Source organism: Monodon monoceros, unplaced genomic scaffold (assembly GCF_005190385.1).
Source record: "Monodon monoceros isolate NGI ecotype Baffin Bay Population unplaced genomic scaffold, NGI_Narwhal_1 Super_Scaffold_22, whole genome shotgun sequence".
Lineage (NCBI taxonomy): Eukaryota > Metazoa > Chordata > Mammalia > Artiodactyla > Monodontidae > Monodon > Monodon monoceros.
The window spans coordinates 96645628-96668518 of NW_021703779.1; positions in this window are offsets into that span (position 1 = coordinate 96645628).

Sequence of the window (22891 nt, forward strand, 5' to 3'; positions counted from 1 at the left end):
CTATAAAATGAAGGCAGTAATACTTGGGGCTTAGGAAATAATTAAATGGGATAGTGCAGTGGTCCCTAACCTTTTTGGCACCAGGGACCGGTTTCCCGGAAGACAATTTTTCCATGGACTGGGGAGGGCGGGGGGGGGGGGGGGGGGGGGGAGTGGGGGATGGTTTGGGGATGATTCAAGTGCATTACATTTATTGTGCACTTTATTTCTATTATTATTACATTGTAATATATAATGAAATAATTATACAACTCACCATAATGCTGATAGGAGGCGGAGCTCAGGCCGTAACGCAAGCTATGGGGAGCAGCTGTAAATACAGACGAAGCTTTGCTCACTCACCCACTGCTCACCTCCTGCTGTGCGGCCCGGTTCCTAACAGGCCGCAGACCGGTACTGGTCCATGGCCCAGAGGTTGGGGAGCCCTGGGATAGTTCACATAAAATGTCTGCAGCATAGTGGCCATAATTACCCAATTGTTATTAGCTGCCTTCAGCTTCTCCCATATCCAGGAGTCACTTCCTATTAATTCTTTGAAGACACTCTGAAAAATACATCAAAAGGAACCAGCAACCTACCCCACCCCCACTCCTCCAAGTTGCAGAAAAATACAGGTGATATTTCTCCGATTTTCAAAAAAATACCCTGAAAGCAGCTTTTCACTTACAGGTAAGATCTTAGCATTAAAAAAAAATAAGAAGAATCCAACAGTTGTTCTGTCTCTCCTTTGTTTAATCCTACTGTTTAAATAATCATTTTTAACATTTCTACTGCCTTTCACAACATTAGGCAGAGTCAGGACATCTGGCTCACTTTACAGATGAAGAAATAAAGATGGAGAGGGGGTAGGATGTCTATCCTAAGGTCACAGGACCATATGGAAAAGATCTAGAACTAAAACCCAGATCTCTTAGTCCTTAGTTTATTACTTAATAATAATAAATCTATGCAGTTAAGTCTTGAACGCTCTAAAAATTCTATACATTAATAAAATTTTAACCAAAAACAGCTGATAAATGCCCTATATTCGTGTTCTGGTTTTATATATCTTTTTACATATTGAAGAAAGAAAGCTAACCTGGAAGCATCCAAAATGAGTGCAATGTATAAAAGTGATGGTCAGATTTAAATCTTAACTATGGATTCTTTCAAAGGAAAACAAGCATCAAATGTATAAAATGTTAGTTCATTTCAGAGCAAAAGCAGTGAAAATTGTCATTTTTATTTTAATAATCTACTATATATGTAACTATAATATTCAAATAAATGAAATCACCATATATACAGGTATGCATGTTCCATAAATTAAATCAAAATATCATATAAAGGTAAATTAAATCATTCATTTTAGAGGAGCTCTATGGTTATTTCTGAGCTTAAGAGAGAAAAGTTATGGCAAAGTGGAAGATTCTCACTTATAGAAAAAAAATCACATAGAAAACAATCTCAGAAAACCTCTTAACTCTAAAATTCAACTATTCTTACCATTTCTAAAGGACCAGGCTTGCTTCTAAGAGGTATGATTTGTATAGAAAATAAAGGCTAATAAGAAAACAACAATAAAAATTAAAATCACTAGTGTTATTTATACTGATTAACCAGCACCTATTAATTAGCTTTATGCAAAAAATTACATTATTTCCCCAAATTAATATTATGTCAAGTCAAACAATTTTTGCCACAAAAAAGATCTATGAACCCATTTTAAAAGAGGTGAACAAAGTGAAACAAATAATTATTCAAAACAATTTACCTCTAATCCCCTCTCTCCCTCCCCCAAATTTAAGTTCCAGACTTACTATAAGTAAATAATGTGTCCAGTTATAATCAAATTCTTCTGCAATATCACTGAAATCTGCTCATTGAACAGCTTTTTAACTTAGTGGATTTTATATGACCTTAGAACTGAAGTCTTTATGTAGGAGGAGCTCTGCTTTATCCACCAAATGTACTGTCATGAGAAAATGTGCATTCAAAGCAGTTCAGCATTCAAGGTTACGTTTGTCAAAAGACTCAGAGGAAGTCATGAAGTTCATCTGAGTGATTTTCTTTCCCTTTTAATTAGTTCCTGATACAGCATTTCAGTATGCTAATGTTATTTTACTATGTGACTCACCACATTGGGAATTAAAAGATAATCCAAAGGTAAGTATGTGTATGCTAGGACTATGCCAGGACTATAAACTCACTGTGTTGAGTTTCAAATATCTTTAAGTAGGAAGAGAGTCAAAAGTGGACAAGGAATCCAGAAACCTGGGTTCAACTCTAGGCTCTCCTTCCCACAATCAACTAGGTGACCTTGGGCAATTTCCTTAACTTCTTTGGGCCTCAGTTTCAAAAAATTTATTGAATGTAACCTCAGAAGTCATCTAGTCTAACTTTCAATTCCAAGCAAAACTTGCCTCTGTATTTTCCCTAAGAAATGGTCAGTTTCTCATATGTAAAATTAGCATTAGAAGTAGATGAATGCTAAGGTTTCCCTGAGTTCTAAAATCCTCAGTGTTATAATTAAAATTCATTAAGTGTCATGTATATTTTCTCCCATTGAAAGTTTATCAAATAGTTCTTTATATAACCAAACAAGATTTTATTTCAGCCCAGATAAAATTAAATTAAGAAACTCAGATCAACACCAAATCACCCCTCATCTTTCAAGTCTCCACAGAGTTTTTAATCCACCCCTGATTTTATCTCCATGACCAGGAACCATGCAAAACTATAAGAAGCCAGGATACTTTTGATGCTTTTCTAAAGTAGGTGAAGTGACATCATTGATTTATTCTGAAATAGGGATGAATTGAGACTGGATCTCAGTCTATATACCATCTAATATTCCAATGGATAAAAAGTATCGTCCTTGCTTTGGAACACAGGTTCAGAGTTGATAGCTTCTCTCAAATACCAAAGATATATTTTACACTAAATATATGAATAAACAAAGAAAAAGCAAAGAGTCTGAATGAAGAGGGGATCATGGATTACAGTCTTCACTCCATTACTAACTTTATTTTTACCTAAGATATTTTTTTCTTTCTGTGTTCTTTCGCATAGTTAATGCTTCCCCCTAAATTGAAGTTGGAAAGTGGAAAGAAACTGAGAATTGTTTAGGGAGTTTGGTATCTGCTTTTCAGATGTCAGCTAGTTTGCCTCTTTCACAGTCATTTTTGTCAGAAATTACTTATCAGGCCTACGTGAGGAATTTTATAATCAGAATTTGCTGACATGATGGTAAGAAAAAGGAGACCTAGATTCAAAATCTTCTTTCCTTTCCCTGTGACTACAATTCCAATTAACTCATTTACTTTCTTCTATTTAAAAAAAGAAAAAACAAAAAACAACTCTCCAGGAAGTTTTCTTCAAGCTTCCTATTTCCCCCAAATTTTCTGGCCCTTGCAAGTATTTTATTATACTATACTTTATAGTAGTATAATGGAGAGGTACAATTCAAAGAAATAAAAGTATAATAATACCTTGGAATAATACAGCACATTTATTTGTAGACATGCGAACCATAAATCAAATACAGTCATCCCGTGGTACCCACAGGAGATTAGTTCCAGGATCCCCACACGGATACCAAAATCCATGGATGCTCAAGTCCCTTATATAAAATGGTGTAGTACAGTTGGCCCTCCTTATCTGTGGATGCAGAACACACAGATATGGAGGGCTGACTGTAAAGTTAATAAAATGCTGTTGGAAACAATAATGCACCATGCCTCAGATGTTAAAGTTGATTAGATTTGAACTTCTACATTGATTTGATAGCTTAATCAGTGAAAGCATAGGCTTAGCTTTGCTCCTTGGTGTGAAGAGAAAGAAACTAAAAAGACAACTCATTTTAAAATACTAAAAGTCCTATTTGATGGCTTTCTAGTGACATCATTAGAAGTTGCCAGTGAAACCTGTATGCTTATACCTTAGCACTCATTACTCTGACACAGATACAAGGCATGTTGCAACTCCTAAGAGAGAATTTGGGAGTAAGCCTGATTGGTGTAGAGAAAGGAGGTGGGTTAAGACTAGTTGGAATGGTGCCCCCATAGCTGGAAGCTGGTCTACACCAAAAAAAGTGTATAAACCCACGTTTGATGCAGGCCAGGGTCATGTCCCTTCATTTCACCCAAGGGACATGAAATGAAGAGGTACATCAAAGCCTCAGAGTGGGGAAGTTCCTAAGGACAACTGGGGTCAAGTCATTCTTCTGAGAGAATAAGGCAAGATGATACAAATGATTCTGTAAGCAGTCAACTGTCAGTCCCTGGAAAGGGGCCAGCAGAAATTAGGCAAAAGATTTAGGTCTGGATCCCAATTTCAACAGAGACATGGAAAAAGAGTTGAGCTTCCAGACTGGAACCAAAGTCCAATTAAACAGCCAGTAGCAGATGGTGGGGTAAGAGATAAATGCTAAAGCCTGATGCTTACAAAGCTTCCCAGGGGCCCAAATCAATTCCAGAGGCATAGCATACACTAGGTTATTTCCAGACTTCTACCTGCTAAAAGAAAATGGTTCTCATTGGGCCAGGGGTATATCAGAACTGAGACTTCTTAGGCTGACACCATGAAGTGAAGCTAGATGGGCCTAGGGTAGACAAGTACTATCTCTGAGCTCTTTAGTAGGAACATATATAAGTTTCAGTAGGTTAAATAACTTCCAGAAGTCAAAAATTCAAGAGAAATAAAACCTAGGTAGACCTGACACATAGTCCAGTGCTCTTCCTACAGAGCTACTGCTGGGATTCTTCCTGATACCTCAGCCACTAAAATAGCTTACTGGCAGGGATCACGATATCTCTTTCATTGTGTAAAGCTCAGTGACTCCCACTCTGTGGACCATCAAAACAGGAAATGGGTATTCCTGAACTGCTGTTCAAGTGAGGCAATCAACAAAGGCATTATTTAATGCCCCAAAGTGTTATTTCCTTTGTAATGCTAAAAAGACATCAAATTAGCATGAACAAGAAAAATAAAGATTTAAAAAGTAAATAAAATAACCATTCTAGTTTATATATGCGCGCACACACACACACACACACACACACACACACGCGCACAGACACCCCATTCTTAAAAAAATTCTCTGAATCTGAGAACAGTTTTTAAACTTTCAGGCAAATGTTAAACTTCTTAGGTTCTGTGGGGATTTTTTAAAAATCATAACACCCCGGAAAACTGACTTGAAAAGTTATTTGGTATAGTTGACATGTATACAGAAAAGCAGTGTCCTATAAAGAACATGCTCTGTAAGACAAAGGGCATCTAGACTGCCTGTGTTCCCCCAAATCCAGTTTTTAATACTCTGAAACCAGCTAATTTATGAACTCTGAGTTCCCCTACAGACTACCACAGATTCAACAGCAGGATACCAGAGCTGAGATTCTCAGGAAATCCAAATGAGCTGGGAAATACAGTCAGCAACATCATGATCTAGTCCCCAGATTAACACCAAACACACTTAAACACAGACACACAGACTGCCAAAAGTCAGCAGTGCCAGTCTCTGCTTTCTATCCTCTCACATTCATTTAACGGTTCACAGAGCAATGATGTGTCAAGCACCTTGCTAGATGCTGGGGGTACAAATGTGAGCTAGATAGTATCTCATGTAGTTCACACTCTAGTTAGAGGGATAGAAACTAGAAACTATTGATAATTATAGTACTGTATGATAAGAACAGTATACTATGATAGAATCATTGGCAGCTAAGGGAGCTCAGAGGAAAGAACAACTCATTCTATGTGCATTGTGGTAAAAAAGGTGAGCATCTTTAGGAAGAGATGGCTTGGGTGGGGGGAACTGCTGCTCCTGATATATTTGGTCCTTTGTCCCCAGTTCCTGGCACAAAGCTCCTAAAACCCTTGGAATTTCCTGAGTTAATGGAGTGTCTTTTGTTATTCGTAATGAGCTCCTTTCAGCAAACTTGAGTTTATGCTAATGAGGTGATGATTGGTGAGCCTCCACTTAGCTCAGGATGAGGGCTGGTTTCCAGAGAAACCAATCTTGAGATTAGAGGTTGGAACTATCATCCCCACCCCCTGAGCTCCTGGAAGGTGAGAGGGGCTGAAAGTTGAGTTTCAATCGCTAAAGATTTAATCAATTATGCCTTACTAATGAGACTTCCATAAAAACCCCTAAACAACTGGGTGTGGAGAGCTTCCAGGTTGGTGAGCACATTAAGGTACTAGGAAGTTGACATGCCTGGAGAGAGAATAAAAACTCCATGAGCTGTGGTACCCTCATCCCCACCAATACCTTGTCCTATACATTTCTCCCGTTTGGCTGCTCTTATAATAAACCATTAATAGCAAGTAAAGTGTTTCCCCAAGTTCCTTGAGTCATTCTAGTGAACTATCAAACCTGAAATGAGTCGTTAGGACTTCCTAAATTTATAGCTAGTTGGTCAGAAGTGCTGGGACTTTCGACTGGCATCTGAAGTGGGGACAGTCTTGATGGACTGACCTCTTAACCTGTGGGGTCTTTGCTAACTACAGATAGTGTCAGAATTGAATTGAATGGTAGGATACCCAGTTGGTATTAGAAAATCTGAGACTGAATAATTGGTTGATGTCAGAAAACACCACAGACGAGTGAACTGTCTTTTTAACCATTTCTTTATGACTCATACAACCCCCCTATTAGGAAAGGCCTAGGTCTTTCAGGAAGCTTATCAAGATAAAGTTGTCTGATAAACTGTGGCAGAGACCCTAATTGTTTCCCAGTATCCATTCTCCTATTCTTCCTGTTAGTAACAGAACCTTTAGCTATGTACATGGCCTCCCAGCCAGAGACTATATTTTCCAGACTCCTTTGCAGTTAGGTATGAAGATATGATAGAAATTTAGACAATGATATGCAAGCAGCAGCAATGTGTGCAACCTTTGGATCATGTTTTGACAAAAAAAAAACTCTTGTCCTCTTCTGTCTCTCTCCTCACTCAGCCAGTAGGCTATAGCACAGACATGATAATGGGAGCCAAACTTTGACCACGTAGACAAAGTCACCATACTAGGAGATAGCAAAGCAACAGGCAGAAGGACCCTGGGCCTTGGATGACCTCCTGCAGCAGTGCTGCCTGCCCACCTTTGGTCTGTTGCTTTAGCCATAATATTTTGAGGTGTCTTGATTATAGCAATTTTCTCTGTACTCTAAATAACATAGAAATAAATCTTCATAAAAGTGCAATTGAGGGCTTCCCTGGTGGCGCAGTGGTTGAGAGTCCGCCTGCCAATGCAGGGGACGCAGGTTCGTGCCCCGGTCCAGGAAGATCCCACATGCTGCAGAGCGGCTGGGCCCGTGAGCCATGGCCGCTGAGGCTGTGCATCCGGAGCCTGTGCTCCGCGACGGGAGAGGCCACAGCAGTGAGAGGTCTGCGTACCGCAAAAAAAAAAAAAAAAAAGTGCAATTGAGCTCATAGGAGCACTATTTACAATAGCCAAGACATGGAAGCAAGCCAAGTGCCCATCAACAAATGCTTAGCTTAAGAAGATGTGGTATATATAGAATATTACTCAGCCATAAAAAAGAATGAAATATTGCCATTTGCAGAAGCATGGATGGACCTAGAGAATATTATGCTTAGTGAAATAAGTCAGACAGAGAAAAGACAAATATTATATGAAATCACTATACGTGGAATCTAGAAAATAATACAAATGAATCCATGTACAAAACAGAAACAGGCTCACAGACGTAGAAAATAAATTTATGGTTACCAAAGGGGAGAGGGAAGAAGGGAGGGACAAATTCGGGGTATGGGATTAACAGATACAAACTACTATACATAAAATAGATAAGCAACAAGGATTTACTGTATAGCACAGGGAATTATAGCCATTATCTTGTAATAACCTATAATGAGATATAATTTGCAAAAAAAAAAATTAAAAAAGAATCACTATGTGGTACACCTGAAACTAACACAATACTGTAAATCAACTATACTTCAATATTTTTAAAGATGCAATTGATATTACTTAATGTGTTACTCTTCCCAGAGGCATTTGCACATGGAATCCAAAAATCAAAGAATGGATAAACTCCAAAGAAAAATATGCTAATGGTAATTCAGATGCAGTGATAGGCCAGAGGTTTCTGGCTTTGGTTATATTTTGTTTTTAGCTCCCTTTAAATATCAGCATGCCAACAATTGCCTACTCTTTTAAGTTCAGCCCTGACTCTAAGCTTTCACATGTCAGTTTTTCCCCTTAGTTTGTGATTTCCTTAAGAGCAGGAAGTGTGCCTTACTTGCCTCTATAAATCCAGTTCCTAGAGTATAGCAGATGTTCAATAAATATGTATTGAATGCTTCTAGTGAAGGTAACCAAAACAGCCATATTTTCTCCCTTTTTAAAAAAATTTCTCCACACATAGCTTTATTCTAATAATGCAAACAACTAAGTGACAAAAATAATAATGACAGAATAGGCTGATGATGTTGGTTTAAACTGCTTGTCAGGCAGTGTGTTTAATGATTACCCATGTTCTTTAGTCCTCACAATAACTCCATGATGTAGATACTACTATTGACATTCCCATTTTATAGAAAAGATAACTGAGGCTCAGAGAAGTTTAAAAGCTTTCCCAAGGTCTCACATTTAGGAAATGGTTGAAATAGGGATTTAAACCCAGGATTGCTCAGCTGCAATGTAGTCTGCCATATTATCTTCCAGAAATGACCTGGCAATGTGTAGGGTGGTGAGGGGAAAAATTAGCCTGGGTTTAAGAATGAGGTACAGATAATTAAGCCAATCTAAAGTTCATGTTGTGAGTTGCCAAATCAATATAAATTATATGATGCTTGTAAGAAACTTTTGTTAGTTTTCTGATCAAGGAATACTTTCACCTTGAAAATCTGTACATGGGGATATTTTTAATCTGGTCGTGAACCTTGGCACAGTTTCCTAAAAACTGAAGAAAACTGCCCTGGAATGATCATAAGAGGAACTGCTATTTTATATAAGTGTTTCAGATGACACTGGAAGAAAACAGCATAGACATGAAATAGACTTCACAAGATCAGTTTGAACATATTATCTGCTATCAAGCATTTTATTCATCAATTATATTTCTAAGTTTGCTATTGTTTAAGAATATTCAAAGATATATAAAAGTAGAAATAGTATAATGAAACTGCATGTACCCATTATCTAGATTCAACAATTATCAAGATAAAATTTTTATTAATCATATCATGAAAACTGATATTCCTACTTTCAAAGGTAAGAAAGCATCATGTTCACAGATACTGCTTAAATGCTGAAACAAATCTAAAAATCCTAGTCTAACACCCTCTTTTTACAGCCAAGTAAACCAAAGCCCTGAATGCAGCGATGACCTAATCAAGGCCATTTAGTTAGTAACAGCCTATATAAGAATCAGTTTCCACTATATCACACTGCTATTTAGTATTAAATACTCCTTAGTTTATTTGAATCCTTTGAAAATAATTGATGAAACGTGGTAAAAGCCTTTTTTTTCCATAAATTCATTAAAACAGACTAGGCTATTCTCCAGATGAGTCTGTTCTGCCGAATTTTTCTGAGAATACAAGTTACAACTCTCCCACTTATCCCCTTTAACATCTAAATGTATTATAAAATAAACAGTTTTCAATCAAAAGAGTTCAGAGAAACAATCATATAGAATTTTACCATAACATCATGATCTTTCCCTATTTGTCTTGATAATGCTGAGACAGGAACAAACATATAATGAACTTGTTAATTAACTACTAACAGGAAACCAGAGTATACACATGTGTGTCCTTGTATTGAGCCTTAATAAAATTAGGAAGTTAAGTCCCAGCTGGAGGCCGGACAGCCAGCAGAAAATCCTTAACAGCCAGGGCCCAGCATAATTTTAGGAAAAATAAAGATCAACAATACACATTAATTTTCTCAAGTTGTCATTCTAATAGTGGCATACGGGTTTTAAAATGCTTAAACAGTTCCTAAACCAGGTTTCAAAACCTTCTCATCTATTAATCTTTGCATTTAATTTAGAAGAAAACCACAGATTTTATGGATCATATTTATTGCATATTAACATTTGACTTCAAAGTGGCTGTATCACCTGAAAAGAGAACAGCTGGATACTTTACACTAATATTTGTGAACTATATTTTAGATTGGCAGCATATCTTTAAAGAAATGTTTTATTTTTTTCCTAAGACTATGACCTACTTTCTCCCTAGGTTACCGTCATTCATTCATTCAGTCAGTCAGTCATTTATTTGACAAACATTGAGTTCTGTGCTAGGTAAGCGGGATACAGCAATGAATGAACAAATTCCTGCCCTCACTGAACTTACATTCCAGTGGTGGAGATAGATCATAAACAAACAAGCAAACAAAAAAATATGTTAGGTAATGATAAATGCCATAAAAAAAAGAGGCAGGGTAAGAGGCTAAATAGTAATGGGTGGAGTGAGGAAACAAGGCTATTTTGCAAAGGATGATCAGGAAGGCCTCTCTGAGGAAGGATCTGAATAAAAGGATGGAGGGAGTCATGAAGATAACTGAGTAGAGAGTGTTTCAGGCAAATGGAATAGCAAGTGCAATGGCCCTGATGAGGGACTGTGTAGGTTGTGACAAGGAAGACTGTGTTGCCGGAGCAAAGTAAGCAAGGAAGAAAGTAAGAAGAGGAAAGGTCAGAGAGGTTGACAGAGGGGGCAGTTTGTGTGGTGCCTTCCAGGTCATTTTAGACTTTGGCTTTTGTTCTGAGTGAGATGGGGAGCCATTGGAAGGTTTTGATTGGGGAGTATATGAAATTAGTTATAGCTTAGAGATAACTCCAGCTGCTCAGTAGACAATAAACTGGAAAAGGAAACAGTTTTCTATCTGAGAAAGTTTTGTAATTTTCTAGCCAAGAGATGATGGCAGCCTGCATTATGATGGTGGGGAGTGCCATATTCTGAATATATTTTGAAGGTAGGGCTGATGTGATTTTCTAAAGGATTAGATGTAGGGTATGTGAGAGAGAGGGTAATCTAAAATGACACCAAGGATTCTAATCTAAGCAACTAGGTAAATGGTGATGCCGTTTATTGAAAGGAGGCACAGTGGGGGAGGAGCAGGCTTGGTGTGGGAATAAAGAATTCAATTTTGGACATGATAAGTTTGAGATGCTCATTAAACTTCCAAGTGAAGATACAGAGTAGACAGTTGGATACACAAATCTGGAGCGTAGCAGAGAGCTCAGTACTAAAGATAAAATTTGAGAGTTCATGATATATACATGGTCCTTAAAGCTCTGAGACTGAGAACGAAATTGTCCGGTGACCATTTGGATTGTGTAGCAGGTTGAGGCATGGGTCATTCTAAAACTAGAAAATTAGGAACTCTAGAGAATTACCACACCGTTAAAAAAAAGATGAACATTTGCTGATTGGAACAATAATCAAACATCACTAGATAAACTAAATGGTGTTCACTGGTTTTAATCTTTCTGTCCTTTATTCTCAAATACAAAAGTATATTATCTCACATGGTAACATGTCAGAACTAATTCAGTCATCTTTTTTTTAACTTCTATTTTAAATAGTCAAAGTTTCAGCAATATTAATTCTACAGTGCTAATCACTAAGTTTCTAAAAGCCACACAGTCTTTTATTCACTTTATAAGACTCGTTCTTACAAAGCTCTTTTCTAGAACTTTTCCTTGCCTGGCTGGTGGCATTACTGCACTAAAATATGAAACTTCCTTACTTTTAAACCCCTCATTTCCTTTCTTTTCTATTCAAGTTTGAAGACCAATTAAAAATTTTTGTGCTCATGTGACAACTAAGGGACAATAAATGAAAATTTCCCTGAAGAGAAAGTTGTTCAAAGCCTGATAATTTCAGGACCCAAAAGACACCTTTAAAAAAAATCCTCCAAACTCATCAAATTGTACACATTAAATATGTACAGTTCTTTGCATATCAATTATACCTCACTAAGCTGTTAAAAATAATTTTTAAAAAAATCTTCCTTCATTCTGTGTCACCAAATTGTTGCACTGATTTTCTGTTACTACTAGTTTCAATTGATCTTTCTGGTAGATTCCCCATTAATCCTTGTGTGCTGTGTTTAAATGTTGAGAGCAAAGTTACATACCATTTTCCTTGGTTCTGAGCTGCCCTCTAGCATATATATGTGACACACATTTAGAAGAAGACACAGAATAGCTAAGAGAAATGCAGATATACATACTAAATTAATCATAAAAGTTTCAGATCTTAGTATAGTGTCTAAGAACATTAAATCTGGAGTCATATTGCCTGGGTTTGAATCTCAGCACCATTATTTACTAGCTGCGTGACCCTAGAGAATGTACTAAACATCTTCATGCCTCACTTTCCTCATCTTTAAAAGGGCTTACTTCACAGGATTGCAGTGAGAATTAAATGAATATGTGTAAAGCATCCACTATGTGCCTGGTGCACAGTAAGCCTATGTGTGAATTAGGTGATAGAAGATTTTAATCAGAAGATTGGGCAGGGGTTGAATAAAATAAAGCTCCATCTGTCCATTTACTTGTCAAGATTTACCCCTTGCCACCTACTGGGGTTACAAGTCCCAATTTGGCATAACGTCTCTGTGATAAACTCTCAAAGCAGGAATTATTTTCTCTAAAGCACGCATTGATATTCACATAAAGTACTCAAGCGGTCTGTATGGGAAAGAAGCAGGTAAGTGTTAATCTTTCACATTTGCACAGTATGACTAATACTTATCTTGAGTATTTTGCAAAGTACAAAGACTAGGACTGCTACATTTTAGTGATCTGTAAGGAATGAAGGTATGAATACATGGATGCATGTATGAACGAAACAAAAAATCCTAGAAGAGGGAGGATAAACATAATGAGAAAATATCAAAAGGGAAGGAGATGGGAAAGCAAGAATTGCTAAGCCATCAAAGACCTCATTCCCATACTTGGCAACTATGCCTAAGCCTCCTGCATTTTTTTTTAAGTAAGAGGAACAATTTTCTGTAAATGCTTAACAGAAATCCTTAAAGTTCCATTATTGATACAAAAGAGGCCCCTCCTTTGGAGAAAATGCAGCAGAGTGTCTCAGGATATAACATCCACAGATAATTATAAGTTCTCAAACATTAAATAACAATGAGCAGATTCCTTCCCTAGTTTATCAGTTCCATATGCCAGAGTGGGCTGCAGAATCTCAGAGACCCAGAAGATAGAATAAAGGATTGTAAGGAAGCCAGTGTAGAAAAGCAGTTATCATTTCCACTTCTTCCTAAAGCTTGGAAAACCTAAATTAGGGGAAAGGCATAAAAATATATTTTCTTCCCTCAAGAAGCTCACAGTCTAGTCTAGGGAGGTAGACAGGTGCAAAGACAAATATGATGCAGTCTACTAAATACTATGATAGAGAGAAGCACTTTTTCCATGTGGGTCTATGGAAATCCAGGCTATGGGTTTCAGCGAGGGGATGATGTCTAAGTGGAGTTTTAAATGATAAACAGGAGGTCCCACTATCTTCTCTTTGGAGTATTGAAAGTATTCCCTATCTTCCCTCTGGCCCACCCTCTCTGGCCGCACAAGAAAAATATGAAGGAGGACTTGAGTCGTCCAGGGAGGGAGAACTTGAGATGGGTCCAGCAAACATAGTTTTTATTTAGGACAAGGTAGCCTGACTGTGTGTAAATCTGGACTATCTTCTTTTTCCTTCATTTAATGTATCAGTGACATTAGCCTTCCACATTACCATGAATCTTTTAGAATGCCACACTGTTTGACAATTGTCATTTGCTATGTCATCCAAATACTTAATGACACAGACAGACTCTAATTCCAAGCTACATAGATGCTGCTTACTATGGACTCCTTAGAAAAAAATTAAACAGCTGTGAACATTCTTTTTCATAAGGTTTGGTGGGATTTGTTGTGGCCAATATATGCCACATTTAATTTCTTAACTATCATCTATGATATTTAATATGAGTCAAATTCCCATGATATCAACCTTCTTTTAAAATTTCCAAGCATGGTAAATTAGTATCTCTCCCTTCTCCTCCTCACCCCTTATTCTAGAAGAGTCCCAAAAGAAAAAGGTCATCTCTAAAGTCATAAGAAATATCTTCTGTATGAATCTCCCTCTGCCATGGTACCCTTCCTGTGTCCCTCGATCTTAAAGAACATGCTCTTCTGAGTCATCTCTCTCTCATATGCCTGTCACACTTCTATGGACCAACAGATTCTTATCCCTCACAGACATATACATACCCATGGCACCTCACCAGACAAATAACCATCAAAATAGAGACAGATCTAGTGATGTGTATTAAGAGCACTAGACTGTGAATTAGGGGACCTGAGTTTTGGCCATAATTCTACCACTGTTACATTGGATGCAAATTTCATTTTCTCAGGACCTCAATTTCTTCAACAGTAAAATAAGCTTGATGACCTACAAAGTCATATCCAGCTCTAATTAGTCTCCAAAAATACTTTAAAATAAAATTTGCTTTATTAAAAATACATTTATTTTACACAAGTTTATTATAAATTTTAAGAAAATTAAGATTTACCTTTCCAAATGTGTGAGACCCAGCCACTTCTTGTGAACTGTCTCTACAAGGCCTGTGTAAGAAGAGTAACATGGGTTAAAAGCAAATGAACTTATATGAAAAAACATTAAATGTGGTAACCTCGATGATATCTGTGGAAAGGAAATTATTCAAATAAATACTGTTTGCTTTTACAAAATGTTTAAGGTAACAGAACTTGTGTGGACTGGCACAGTTCACATTATTTTCCCTCCTTCCAAGAAGAATGGGTAATATTTATACTAATCATCACCAGTGAAATAATTATTACTGATATGGTAAAGAAACATACTGAGATATTACTCAGACTATCATTATGTTTTGAAATGAGAGGAAACTACTAAAGATTATAATTTGTTTACAGAAGATTTTTTTTAAAATATCACTTAACCAATACTTTAAATGCAAATCATGCCAGCACACTCCAACATTATATAAAAACAACATGATTCCAAAAGAGCTAGTGTACCAAATGTAGTACTACAGAAGAATCCTTAGGGTCGCTAGGTCTTGCTGCTACATTCAAACCATCATAGACAAGTGAGACTTTCTCCTATTTATAAACCTCTTTAGAGAGAAGATTCCACTACTTTCCTCAGGATCCATTTCCAGTGTTTCACAATCAAGATTCCTCATTAAGGGTCTAACAAAAATCTCCCTTGCCCTTTCTTAAGTTTATTTAATCACCTGAGAATAAAGAGACTATTGACTATCCTCTGCATCTGAGTCATTGATATTTTAAGACAATTATTAAATTATCCCTCAGGCTTTTCTTCTTTGGGTTGATGAATACTGTTCTTTCAACATTCCCCTCAGAGCACATCTCTATGTCCCGTGACCTATTTTCTGTTTCTCTAGGTAAATGCTTCAGAATTCTGGTAAGGCCTGCCTAGATTTAAGCTTCTCATTTTATGTTTTACACTCTAAAACCCTTTAGAATATATTTAGAATTTACATGGGGTCTATAGTATCTGCTCATTACCTAAGATTTTATCTGCCAGAATAATATTAAGCAATCTCCCAGATTATCCAAAATATAGCTGTATAACCACAGTGTAAAAAAATATAAATTAAAAAAATGTAAAGGTCCTAATTCAAGCTCACAAAATAAGAGCAGTGCAGTTTTAGCTTTGTGGTATCCTGTCCAGAAGCCAAGAAATTATTTGTGCTATTTCTCAGGAAACAAATGTTTAAACTCTTGGGAGAAAGCCAGAAATCTGGAGTGGGTGATGCAGTTCTTGGCTCCCTAATTCTTATGTCACCAGAGAAATATTTTGGCTGAGCACTCGATACTTGTCCTCATTTCCAGACCACTTCATTTTGTGGTTAGATTCTCTGGAGAACTACATAGTGCAGGCCAAGGTGCATTTTTATGTTCTAATAGCCATATGCTATATATTTGAAATTTGAGCTTTTGGAATGTATGAAGGTATTGCCAATGTAAAAGCTGTCTTCCCGAATATTACACAATAGCACAAGAACTAATGCCTCTCTAAGGCTTCTGTTTTCTATTGATGAATCAGACTCTCAACAAGAGAAAGTAATGGTGCCCTTTGGATTTACCCCTGACGTGGTATACAAATCGGACCAACTCTACACATAGGCAGAATACGTATCACCTTTGTAGTGAGATTTGAGGGGCCCTAAAAGATCAGTCTGGTTCAGTACCTGACTTGCTCTCTTTGGTTCTCAAACATCTCCTTCTCAATAAGACCAACACTAGGTCCACTCTATTTAGAACTGCAACCTGTCCCAATCACACACATGCACACGCACACACATGCACAGAACACCTCCTATTTCTATATTTCAAAGCATGCATTTCCTTCTAATATACAATATCATCTAGTTAGTGAATTAATTAATTTGTCATTTATTGCTTGTCTCTCTCCTCTAGACTGTAGGTTATATGCAGCAGGTATTTTTGTCTGTTTTGTTCACTGATGATGCCCAAGTACCTAAAACTAGTACCTGACACACATTAAGTGCTCAATAAATATGCTCTAAATGAATGAAGGAGTTGACTAATCCCTGAGGGATAGCTAGTATACAGACTGGCACTATGACATGCTCTACTTTGATATACTATTGAACGCATCAATCACCAGTTAAATCATTAAGTTGAAAACAGAAATAGCAAGTATTATTCAACCAATTGCAAAATATTATTGAATGTTACTTTCGTTTATTTATTTCAAAACATTTATTCAGTGCTTACAAGTTGCATTTCATCATTTATATAGATATATATATTCATATACACAACCACATATGTATTTTCTATGAACACTTACACAAGGGCACACATGGAAGAAGCAAAAGGAGTAAAGGAGAATAGAAGAAAGAAAGTGAAAATAAAATGGAGACAACCATGGACTGATTTGAGAACTGAGAGGATAGTAAGTGGTTTTGGGGTAGTTGAAGAGAGTATTAAAATGGTCAGGGAAAAATCTAGAGGTGATATTAGAACATAATCAGGAAATATCTCACCTGGATCTCTCATGAAACTTAACTTAGATCAGGCAGAACAGGTCAGCCTCACTCCATATAAACCTCACTCATTTTTTCCTGCTCTTGGGATCCCTACCTATTAAAAACCAAATTCCCTTCTCCCAAGGTGCTACATATCCCTGGTTTCATTAAACTACTGTAGTTCATTTCCTCACACTCAAAAAAAAAGAAAAAAACAAAACTCCAAACTTATTTGTTTACCTTAGCTAACAAAATAGGAATGAAGTACTAGACTTGCCTTTCCATGTGACTATAAGCGTGCACATTCTCTGGAAATGAGTCTGAAACCAAATGGGGAAGCTGCCCCAATGGTTTCCCTTTTGTGCTTTCCATTTTCATTTATCTCTAAATGATTCCTTTTTAAGTAGAATTGACTAAAAAAAGAACAAAGGGAATGCTGAAACCATTTGAACTATAGGAAGCATTTGGAAATGGTAAGCAATGTCTACATTTCCCTCTTTCTCTTTTTCAAAAAAGAGGAGGCTTCCAGGACACACCAGACACAGACACACCAGAAATACATCTACACGTGGAACAACTCCTACAGAACACCTACTGAACGCTGGCAGAAGACCTCAGACCTCCCAAAAGGCAAGAAACCCCCCACGTACCTGGGTAGGGCAAAAGAAAAAAGAATAAACAGAAAAAAGAATAGGGATGGGACCTGCACCAGTGGGAGGGAGCTGTGAAGGAGGAAAGGTTTCCACACACTAGGAAGCCCCTTCGCGGGCGGAGACTGCGGATGGCGGAGGGGAAAGCTTCGGAGCCGCGGAGGAGAGCGCAGCCACAGGAGTGCGGAGGGCAAAGCGGGGAGATTCCCGCACAGAGGGTCAGGGCCGACAGGCACTCACCAGCCCGAGAGGCTTGTCTGCTCACCCACCGGGTCGGGCGGGGCTGGGAGTTGAGGCTCGGGCTTCGGTCGGAGTGCCGGGAGAGGACTGCGGTTGGCGGCGTGAACACAGCCTGCAGGGGGTTAGTGCACCACGGCTAGCCGGGAGGGAGTCCGGGGAAAAGTCGGGACCTGCCGAAGAGGCAAAAGACGTTTTCTTACCTCTTTGTTTCCTGGTGTGAGAGGAGAGGGGATTAAGAGCGATGCTTAAAGGAGCCCCAGAGATGGGTGCGAGCCGCAGCGAACCCAGAGGCGGGCACGAGACGCTAAGGTTGCTGCTGCCGCCACCAAGAAGCCTGTGTGCGAGCACAGGTCACTATCCACACCCCCTTCCAGGGAGCCTGTGCATCCTGCCACTGCCAGGGTCACGGGATCCAGGGTCACGGGATCCAGGGTCATGGGATCCAGGGTCAACTACTCCAGGAGAACGCACGGCGTGACTCAGGCTGGTGCAAGGTTACGCCGGCCTCTGCCTCCGCAGGCTCGCCCTGCACTCCGTGCCCCTAACTCCCCCTGCGGCCTGAGTGAGCCAGAGCCCCCGAATCAGCGGCTCCTTTAACCCCGTCCTGTCCGAGCGAAGAACAGATGCCCTCCGGGGGCCTACACGCAGAGGCGAGGCCAAATCCAAAACTGAGCCCCTGGGAGCTGTGAGAACAAAGAAGAGAAAGGGAAATCTCTCCCAGCAGCCTCAGAAGCAGCGGATTAAAGCTCCACAATCAACTTGATGTACCTGCATCTGTGGAATACATGAATAGACAACGAATCATCCCAAATTGAGGAGGTGGACTTTGAGAGCAAAGATATATATATTCCCCCCCCTTTTTCTCTTTTTGTGAGTGTGTATGTATATGCTTCTGTGTGAGATTTTGTCTGTATAGCTTTGCTTCCACCATTTGTACTAGGGATCTATCCGCCCGTTTTTTAAATTTTTTTTCTTTTTTTCCTCTTAATAATTTTTTTTCATTTTAATAACTTTATTATATTTTATCTTACTTTACTTTATTTTACTTTATCTCCTTTCTTTTTTTCCTTCCTTCCCTCCTTCGTTCCTTCCTTCCTCCCTCGCTCCCTCCCTCCTTTCTTTCTTTCTCTCTTTCTGCTTCTACTAATTCTTACTTTCTACTTTTTCTCCCTTTTATTCTGAGCCGTGTGGATGAAAGGCTCTTGGTGCAGCAGCCAGGAGTCACTGCTGTGCCTCTGAGGAGGGAGAGCCAACTTCAGGACACTGGTCCACAAGAGACCTCCCAGCCCCACATAACATCAAACGGCGAAAATCTCCCAGATATCTCCATCTCAACACCAGCACCCAGGTTCACTCAACGACCAGCAAGCTACAGTGCTGGACACCCTATGCCAAACAACTAGCAAGACAGGAACACAACCCCACCCATTAGCAGAGAGGCTGCCTAAAATCATAATAAGGCCACAGACACTCCAAAACACACCACCAGATGTGGACCTGCCCACCAGGAAGCCTACACAACCCACTGACCAACCTTAGCCACTGGGGACAGACACCAAAAACAACGGGAACTACGAACCTGCAGCCTGCAAAAAGGAGACCCCAAACACAGTCAGATAAGCAAAATGAGAAGACAGAAAAACACACCGCAGATGAAGGAGCAAGATAAAAACCCACCAGACCTAACAAATGAAGAGGAAAAAGAATTCCTGAATAGAAAATTAGGAAAAGAATTCCTACCTGAAAAAGAATTCAGAATAATGATAGTAAAGATGATCCAAAATCTTGGAAATAGAATAGACAAAATGCAAGAAACATTTAACAGGGAACTAGAAGAACTAAAGATGAAACAAACAACTATGAACAACACAATAAATGAAATTAAAAATACTCTAGATGGGATCAATAGCAGAATAAGTGAGACAGAAGAACGGATAAGTGATCTGGAAGATAAAATAGTGGAAATAACTACTGCAGAGCAGAATAAAGAAAAAAGAATGAAAAGAACTGAGGACAGTCTCAGAGACTTCTGGGACAACATCAAATGCAAAAACATTCGAATTATAGGGGTTCCAGAAGAAGAAGAGAAAAAGAAAGGGACTGAGAAAATATCTGAAGAGATTATAGTTGAAAACTTCTCTAATATGGGAAAGGAAATACTTAATCAAGTCCAGGAAGCACATAGAGTCCCATACAGAATAAATCCAAGGAGAAATATGCCAAGACACATATTAATCAAACTGTCAAAAATTAAATACAGAGAAAGCATATTAAAAGCAGCAAGGGAAAAACAACAAATAACACACAAGGGAATCCCCATAAGGTTAACAGCTGATCTTTCAGCAGAAACTCTGCAAGCCAGAAGGGACTGGCAGGACATATTTAAAGTGATGAAGGAGAAAAACCTGCAACCAAGATTACTCTACCAAGCAAGGATCTCATTCATATTTGATGGAGAAATTAAAACCCCTACAGACAAGCAAAAGCTGAGAGAGTTCAGCACCACCAAACCAGCTTTACAACAACTGCTAAAGGAACTTCTCTAGTCAATAAACACAAGAGAAGGAAAAGACCTACAATAACGAACCCAAAACAATTAAGAAAATGGGAATAGGAACATACATATCGATAATTACCTTAAATGTAAATGGACTAAATGCTCCCACCAAAAGACACAGATTGGCTGAATGGATACAAAAACAAGACCCATATATTTGCTCTCTACAAGAGACCCACTTCAGACCTAGAGACACATACAGACTGAAAGTAAAGGGATGGAAAAAGATATTTCATGCAAATGGAAACCAAAAGAAAGCTGGAGTAGCAATTCTCATATCAGACAAAATAGACTTTAAAATAAAGACTATTAGAAGAGACAAAGAAGGGCACTACATAATGATCAACAGACCGATCCAAGAAGAAGATATAACAATTGTAAATATTTATTCACCCAACATAGGAGCACCTCAACACATAAGGCAAATACTAACATCCATAAAAGGGGAAGTCAACAGTAACACATTCATAGTAGGGGACTTTAACACCCCACTTTCACCAATGGACAGAGCATCCAAAATGAAAATAAATAAGGAAACACAAGCTTTACATGGTACATTAAACAAGATGGACTTAATTGATATTTATAGGATATTCCATCCAAAAACAACGAATACACATTTTTCTCAAGTGCTCATGGAACATTCTCCAGGATAGATCATATCTTGTGTCACAAATCAAGCCTTGGTAAATTTAAGAAAATTGAAATTGTATCACGTATCTTTTCTGACAACAACACTATGAGACTAGATATCAATTACAGGAAAAGATCTGTAAAAAATACAAACACATGGAGGCTAAGCAATATACTACTTAATAACGAAGTGATCACTGAAGAAATCAAAGAGGAAATTTTAAAATACCTAGAAACAAATGACAATGGAGACCAGACGACCCAAAACCTATGGGATGCAGCAAAAGCAGTTCTAAGAGGGAAGTTTATAGCAATACAATCCTACCTTATGAAACAGGAAACATCTCGAATAAACAACCTAACCTTGCACCTAAAGCAATTAGAGAAAGAAGAACAAAAAACCCCAGAGTTAGCAGAAGGAAAGAAATCATAAAAATCAGATCAGAAATAAATTAAAAAGAAATGAAGGAAACAATAGAAAAGATCAATAAAACTAAAAGCTGGTTCTTTGAGAAGATAACCAAAATTGATAAAGCATTAGCCAGACTCATCAAGAAAAAAAGGGAGAAGACTCAACTCAATAGAATTAGAAATGAAAAGGGAGAAGTAACAACTGACACTGCAGAAATACAAAAGATCATGAGAGATTACTACAAGCAACTCTATGCCAATAAAATGGACAACCTGGAAGAAATGGAGAAATTCTTAGAAATGCACAACCTGCCAAGACTGAATAGGGAAGAAATAGAAAATATGAAGAGACCAATCACAAGCACTGAAATTGAAACTGTGATTAAAAATCTTCCAACAAACAAAAGCCCAGGACCAGATGGCTTCACAGGCAAATTCTATCAAACATTTAGAGAAGAGCTAACACCTATCCTTCTCAAACTCTTCCAAAATAGAGCAGAGGGAGGAACACTCGCAAACTCATTCTTCTAGGCCACCATCACCCTGAGACCAAAACCAGACAAGGATGTCACAAAGAAAGAAAACTACAGACCAATATCACTGATGAACATAGATGCAAAAATCCTCAACAAAATACTAGCAAACAGAATCCAACAGCACATTAAACGGATCATACACCATGATCAAGTGGGGTTTATTCCAGGAATGCAAGGATTCTTCAGTATACGCAAATCAATCAACGTGATACACCATATTAACAAATTGAAGAAGAAAAAACATATGAGCATCTCAATAGAAGCAGAGAAAGCTTTTGACAAAATTCGACACCCATTTATGATAAAAACCCTGCAGAAAGTAGGCATAGAGGGAAACTTCCTCAACATAATGAAGGCCATATATGACAAACCCACAGCTAACATCGTCCTCAATGGTGAAAATCCACTAAGATCAGGAACAAGACAAGGTTGCCCACTCTCACCACTATTATTCAACATAGTTTTGGAAGTTTTAGCCACAGGAGTCAGAGAAGAAAGGAAATAAAAGGAATCCAAATCGGAAAAGAAGAAGTAAAGCTGTCACTGTTTGCAGATGACATGATACTATACATAGAGAATCCTAAAGATGCTACCAGAAAACTCCTAGAGCTAATCAATGAATTTGGTAAAGTAGCAGGACACAAAATTAATGCACAGAAATCTCTGGCATTCCTATACACTAATGATGAAAAATCTGAAAGTGAAATCAAGAAAACACTCCCATTTACCATTGCAACAAAAAGAATAAAATATCTAGGAATAAACCTACCTAAGGAGACAAAAGACCTGTATGCAGAAAATTATAAGACACTGATGAAAGAAATTAAAGATGATACAAA